This window comes from Oryza glaberrima, chromosome 11 (genome assembly GCF_000147395.1).
Source record: "Oryza glaberrima chromosome 11, OglaRS2, whole genome shotgun sequence".
NCBI classification, from domain to species: domain Eukaryota; kingdom Viridiplantae; phylum Streptophyta; class Magnoliopsida; order Poales; family Poaceae; genus Oryza; species Oryza glaberrima.
In genome coordinates this window covers 20,001,821-20,009,683 of record NC_068336.1, presented here as the reverse complement: position 1 = coordinate 20,009,683, position 7,863 = coordinate 20,001,821, and the positions used below count along the sequence as shown (strand labels likewise).

The 7,863-nt window shown below is 39.5% G+C and overlaps 1 pseudogene; it reads right to left on the bottom strand.

Moving 5' to 3' along the window:
* Positions 1-482: 482 nt before the first annotated feature.
* Positions 483-2,061, bottom strand: LOC127753723 (chalcone synthase-like; annotated as a pseudogene).
* Between the last annotated feature and the right edge of the window lie 5,802 nt (positions 2,062-7,863).

The following is a 7,863-nucleotide window of genomic DNA, read 5'->3' as shown; positions in this document are numbered from 1 at the left end:
CAAATTTTTACAACGAAGATAAAAAAAGTGTCATATATTGAAATACGGAGGGAGTAATCTTACTTCATTTTCAGTTATTCTTTTTCTAGTGATTTCCCGAGTATGGATAATAAAAAAACAAAGCTTCAGAACATTATTATACCTCCCAGGTGCTGATATAGACAATACATTTTCCAACAAGGGACGAACCAATCATAATATGGATCATGCTAGAAATGTTTGTCCGACAAGATGATAGAGCAAGAGCTTAGAATTGATCACACATAACTTTATTCCATACTCAGCTGGTTCCGAAACCAGCTAAATTAACCGTGGAGTAACAATTAAGAAGCAATTAACACGATCGTTGTACTTATACTGGAAAATATAATATGTAGACTTACTTTTACTGGTGCAACACACTGGAAAATATAACATGTAGATTACCCTGATTTATTCGTGTTACCGGTCGATCGATATCACATTTTGGCGTATGTGCATAGCTAATTGTTGCGTGGCATCGCGCGGAGCAGCATGGTCTCCAAGGTGAGTCCGGGGCCGAAGGCGATGAGCATCCCCCACTCGAGGCCTTCCCCCGCCGTCGCCATCCTTCGCTCCTCCGACCTCCTCCTCATCTCCTCCATCGCCAAGAAGATGGTGGAGCTACGCGTGTTGCCATACTGCCTCATCACCTCCCTTGTCGCCGCCAGCTTCTCCTCCCCGAGACCCAGCTTCTCCTCCACGCCGTCCACGATCCCCCTCCCGCCGGCGTGCAGCAGCCAGAACGCCTCGTTGTAGCTGGTGATCTTCGTGTCTATCTCGTGGAACACGCTCTTGACCACGCCGCCGATGGCATTGGAGACGTGGAGCGGCATGTCGCGGTGCATGGTGATCACCACGCCTTCCTGCCTCACCTTCACCACCACGGCGTTGTCCGTCCCAGGTATCACGTCTTGCGACGCCCGGACCAGCTCGAACATGGGGCACTCGCTGTCGCTAGCCGCGGTGGTGGGGTTGAGGCACCCCACCACAACGGCGCCCGCGGCGTCGCCGAACACGGCCTGGCCAACGAGGTTGCCGATGTGGGACTCGGAGGGACCACGGATGACCAACGACATCACCTCGGATGTCACCACGAGCACCCTGGCGCCACGGTTGCTCTCGGCGATGTCCTTGGCCACCCGTAGCGCCGTGGTGCCGCCGAAGCAGCCGGCCTGGTAGAGCATGACGCGCTTGGTCGATAGCGGGAGGCCGAGGAGCTTGATGAGCACGACATCGGCGCTGGGCAGGCAGCCGGTGCTGGTGGTGGCGAAGACGATGTGGGTGATGCTCGACGCCGGCTTCCCCCAGTCGTCGATGGCCTTGCGCGCCGCCTCCGCGCCGAGCCGAGGGATGCCCTCCTCGGCGACCTGCTGTCGTACGTTGAGCGAGGTGGACATGTACGCCGTCACCGACGGGTTGGCCCTCAGCCACTCGTCAGAGATGTACATGTGTCGCTTCTCCGTCGATGTCTTCTCGCCTAGATTTGCAATAATGCAATAACCATTGCTATATAATTGCTTGGGCACCGTGAAAATCGACTCCATCATTTCGTTTATTGATGGAATAAGCGAAACGGTATGTTTGCAAATGGAAAATAATTTGTAAATAAAACTTTTATATGCATGTTCTTAGCGATCTAACGGCAAAGGTTGAAGAATAAATTATGATGAAAAATCTCAAAATTAATTCCAAATTTAAGATTGGAAATTCAAATTTTGACTTATAAGAATAAGTATAAGTCAAAAGATGAGGCTGCTAGCTTCTACCTATATATTTATGGTTGTTAATTAAGTTCATCGATCGGGAAAAGATACAAAATGGTAGTAATTTCGCATGCACTTACAGATGTTTGCAAACTTGGCTTTTAGGTCGACCAAGTGATTGCTGTTCGGTAATCTCAAAGTAATAATCAGGGAATGACTTCTGCTCATAAACATGAACCGGCACGGCCGTGCCGATTCCCAGGATCGTTGCTCTCCCGCCGGCACAAGGATTGCTGCTCATTTCATGTGTCAACTCTGGTGCCCCTGACGATCCCATCAGGCAGTATTTGGAGTATGGACAGTGACTATACTCTAAGAGGAAATGAAATAGCCGCTATAGCTTTGAGATCTCTGCAGCTACCAAAGCTCGGCCTGATATATATAGGCACTGTCGATGATGACGGCCGGGCTTTTTTTTGTTTTTTTGTTACAACTAGATGTTAGCATTAATCGAGAAGAGGTGGAAGAGAGGAGTGGCCGGCAGTTCAAGTGGAGAGGAGAAATTGAAGAGGAATGGCTGGCGGTTGAAGGGAAGAGAATTTGTCATGGGAGGTCTTCAGGAGGGTAATTTGGTTATTTTGACAAAATTAACGGCGTCTAATAGAGGTTGTGTTTGTTGATGGCATTTATTGAATGAAAGTATGCTTGCCAATGGCATCCAGCTAATCCAATCAGCGGTGCCATGTGAGAAGCGTGTACACTAGCTTGAAGATCACACCAAAAACCATGAGATTAGTAGATGCCATTTCCATTTTCCACCATTAATTGGCCTCTTGTGCCACTCCTTGCATGTCGCATGTATATTGTGGTCGCCTTTCTTTTTTCAATTCCATTTGAGTATTAGGTACTCTCTCCGTTCTAAAATATAAGAAGTTTTAGAGTTATACACTGTTATTAAGAAATTAGGTAGAAGTAAATGGTGAGGGATTGTGATTGGATGGGAAGAGAATGTTGATGGAGAAGTTATATTTTGGGATAAATCTTTAGTGCTAAAGTTGTTATATTTTAGGACAGAGGGAGTAGTAATTATGTAATTGTTGTCTTTTTCATAGTATTTATTTTTTTTCCAACTTCATTTGATTGTAGTTCTTCAAAACGTAAATGTAAAAATCTAGCGGATTAAAAGTAGATTAGATGGGATAGTTACATAAACATTTTCTTGATGTGCGTGATTACACATGCGTGCACCTATATCAATACCCGAGGAAAATAATTATGTTTCATATATACAGATCATATTTTGATGTTTAGAGTGAGTCATAATATTATAATGTTTTTATGTAAACAATACAGGTGGTTAGCTACATAGTGCAGAGGTAAAACATGAAGCTATATGAAGTAAGTTTAGCGTGAAGTCTAAAAGCAATTCAAATAAATCGATGTAACTAAATACGATAACAAAAGTAACTCTTTGTTCTAGTATTAGAATTAGCTTTATGGTTTTAAAAATTATAGTGTGCAAAGCCTGATGAAGTAATTTGAAACGTATGGGGCAATAGAAGTAACTTTTGAGTCAGTACTAAAAGTACTAAATTTCTTTAGGAAGTAAATTAAGTGAAATCTAAAATTAATTTACAGAAATGATAAGTATGTACTACATATTGCTTCCTTGAGAGCCCGTGTTGGCCATAATTATTTGACCGAGGGAGGAAAAGGTAAACTAAAATATACTCCCTCCATCCCAAAATGTTTGACGCCGTTGACTTTTTTAAAAATGTTTGACCGTTTGTCTTATTCAAAAAATTTAAGTAATTATTAATTATTTTCCTATCATTTGATTTATTGTTAAAAATACTTTTATGTATACATATAGTTTTACAGATTTCACAGAAGTTTTTGAATAAGACGAACGGTCAAACATGTTTAAAAAAGTCAACGGCGTCAAATATTTAGGGAAGGAGGGATTATATATTATGGGTGAGGTACGGTCAGGTCCATCGCTTTTTGTCACACAGCTTCGTGCTCATGCGGTTCCTTCTTATAAAACCGGTCCAAAATCATCATTGGTAACCGAGCACATAAGAAACACTATAGAAGATACAAACACGATAATGACACCAAGACACGATTTTTATTAATAAGGTTTAACCGAAGCCTACTTCCCTAGGGCATTCATTACGGATGATCCTCCCTGATCCAGTATAATTACAGCATATCAGCGTATCATAACTCAACTTTGACGAAAATGCCCCTTGCACAAATTTTCGTGTACCTGGACTTGAGTTGATCCTTTCGCTACTCACGCTGAGCAGTCCCAATAAGCCTGCATTATGCTCACCGTAATCAAGAGACTCCGCTATCTTGTAATGTCTTTCTTCGAACTCCACCTACAACAGTGCTCCACCTTTTCTTCTCTCGTCACAATCGTGTTGCCAAGCAAAATTGGATTCGTCCTATAGTTGGTATATCCCAGACTCCCTAAAGACCATGTTCGCATCTATCTCCCGTCTTAAATTTGACTTAATCTAATTCATGGCTAGATAACTAATGTCATCATTAAATAGACAAATCAAACTCAACAAACATGAAGAGAATCCTTTCTTGCTTGGTTTCTTATGGATCGAGCTAATGAATCCATCATCTACGCTTTCTGTATCTAGACTGAACGCTTAATACTTCGAAAATTTTATTATCACCTTGAATCAACCAAAGAATTTACCACTATAACATTTTTTTCTCAACCCGCTCACTGCCTCCGTCGAGTCCTAATATAGTACTCCCTCCGTTTCAAATTGTAAGACTTTCTAGCATTGCTCATATTCATTTAGAAGTTAATGAATCTAGATACATATATATACCTAGATTCATTAAAATCTATATAAATGTGGACAATGCTAGAAAGTCTTATATTGTGAAACGGAGAAAGTAATATTGACACACAACTGCTGCCTTAAGCTACTTGCATTGGCCTTCGACATGTAGCATGGCCCAATTGATCAAGTTCCATACAGCCCACTCAATTTCCACATGCAAATGCCACCTTGAGTCAGCCTAACAAACACAGCCACCAAACCACTGTCCAGATCTGCATTCCAGACCTCCATGCGCGAGCACAGTAACCCGATGAACAGTACCAACCACGTACAGCGCTAGCTCAGAAAGACTAAAACTAAGATTAAGATTTTATGTTGGTTTCTGTTAGCACGCTTTTCAAACTGCTAAATGGTACGTTGCGTGCGAAAATTTTTTATTGAAAGGTTGTTTTAAAATATAAAATATATATATTTGTGAAGTATATAATAATTAAAATTTAATTAATCACGTGCTAATGATTTTTTATGTGCGTCAATTTTATCTTTATCTTTATGAGTTTTAACACACAACCACACTCCTTCTAGTTATATATAATCCTTAACATTTAAGATAACGACGTGATCTCCAAAATATATATATATATATTTAACCATATTTTTCTATGATAACATCCCTAATAATTAAATCCATATTTACTTTTACTACCTTATAGCAAGAACACACACATCTGTTCCTCTGCTCAATGCCTGCGCTCTGGTCGGGTCTCCACCTAATCGTTGCCACGTCGCACCGAGCTCTTCTGCGAGCGCCAGCATTGCGTCAGGCCCGGAGTAGTTCTCAAACAAAAATTTTGGTATTAAATATAGAAAAAACTAATTACTTGTAAATTGTGATACGAATTTTTAAGTCTGATTGCTCCATAATTTAATAATGTGGTGCTACATTAAACATTTGCCGATGACGGATTAATTAGGCTTAATAAATTCGTCTCGCAGTTTCTAGGCGGAATCTGTAATTTAGTTTGTTATTAGTCTATATTTAATACTTGTATGTCCGTATATCCAATGTGACACGCTAAAAATTTTCGTTTTGCTTATCGAAATATATATGTGTTTGAGTCCGTTTTTAAGCTCGTTCGCTCTTTAAAATATAAAAGGAGTCGTGTAAAAAATTATTTTAAAGGAACTCACATTCTAACTTGGAGCGCTTTTAGAAACACAAAAGTTATCGTATAAGAAATCATTTTAAATAACTCGCATGCTAATCTGTCGGACTTCTAATTACAACTCATGATTTTCTAAAAATAGTATCCAAACAAATTCTCACAATGATTTTTACTTTAGCTAAACTGTATAATTAATAATAATAATAATAATAATAATAATAATAATAATAATAAGACTAAAACATATTCACCCATTACAACGAACGTGTATTTTTCATAGTAAAGTATACTTTCTCCGTACTCGCAAAATAAGTCGTTTAAGACAGTAACACGGTCTCCAAAACACAACTTTGACTACTTGTTTCTATAAAAATATTTATTGAAAAGTGATATATGTATACTTTTATGAAAGTATTTTTCAAGACAAATCAATTTATATATTTTTTACATTTTTAAACTCAATAACTCGAGAGTTATTCATGATTTATATTCTTAAAATTTAACTTAAACATTGTCCTAACGACTTTATTGACGGAGGAAGTATATATATACATGCGGACTAGAAACTGTCCACGCGCACGAATGATCAGCCGCCCCCGCTGTCCGCATCGGTCGTGTGCCGCAGACCCCTCCACGTAATTAACGGCCCCAAATCGATGTACAGTAGCCGACAAGAGGGAGTGAGAGCCGCTGAATTGAAATAAATAGGAGCTAAACTTGCAGCGCCCACTAGGCCACTATCAATCGATTAATTTCGCTCACTACATTATTTGTCGCCTCCTCCGTCTAAAAAACTAACCTAGTACTGGATGTGACATATCTTAGTACTATGAATCTGGACATACCTCTATCCAGATTTATTATACTAGAATATGTTACATCTAGTACTAGATTCGTTTTTTTTTACAGAGGGAGTAGAAAGTAGAAACAGAGAGCTTTGTTGGGATTGAGGGATTGTTTGGCTGATAGCACAAGTGTGTCATGCCACACAAAGTGATGCTAGCAATTTGTGGGTCACAAGTATGGCTAAGTTTAGCAATAATTTATATCTATAATATGTAGATCCAATGATTAGTAAAGTAAAACATAGCACAACTATGACAACCAACCAAACACTATATAAAAAATTGTGGTATTCATGAGATTTTGCATAGCAACCTTTAGGAGCCAACCACAAACAGCCCGAGTTGTTCCACTGCCGCCCACAGGGATCTCGATCCTCTGGATTAGTGGATTTCGATTCTTTGCTGGATCTTCTTTCTTGAGGCTCAACTGTCCTGCACAAATCTTGCAGGCAGTGTAGGTGTAGCTGCCCTGGGCCCTAGGCATCAGGGGGCCCCACGGTCATGTACAGCTACGTGCATACTCAGTGTTTGTAGCATTAGAGCAAGGCTAATAATACAGCTGATCTATTGGCTATAAGGCTCTTTGTAGCCTTTATTTAGTCTACATATATAATAGTTAGCTTTTTACAATTAATACATGGCCCACTTATCTCTCTCATAGAGTTTCTTGGTTCTTGTATCCAAGCCGGCTGTCAGTTTACAGCCCGCTTCCTCTCTCTCTCTTCTCTCCTTCACCTTAGCATTTAGCCGGCTTATAGCCTATTATTATACTTGCTCTTAGTTAATGGCAGTGTTTAGTTCCCTTCAAACTTCTAAAAATTATGTCACATCAAATGTTTGCACATATGTATGGAGCATTAAATATGGAAAAAAAACCAATTGCACAGTTTGCATGTAAATTACGAGACGAATTTTTGAGCCTAATTACACCATGATTTGACAATGCGATGCTACAGTAAACATTTGCTAATGACGGATTAATTAGGCTAAATAAATTCGTCTCATAGTTTACAGGCGGAATCTGTAATTTGTTTTGTTATTAGTCTATGTTTAATACTTTAAATGTGTGTCCGTATACTTAAAAGAAATTTGACACACGAACTAAACACGGCCAATGTCTATTAAAACCAGACCACTAATTAAACTTGTTATATTGCCTACTATGATTATTAGATCCCAAAAGAAAAATAAAACTTCGGCGTTTCTATTATGTTCTAAAATCTCAATTAGGAGAGTAATTACTAATTTGTGCCTTAGTACATATATAGCACCATCTTCAATTCATTCATCTCATGGCACTGCACTAGTTTTCTAC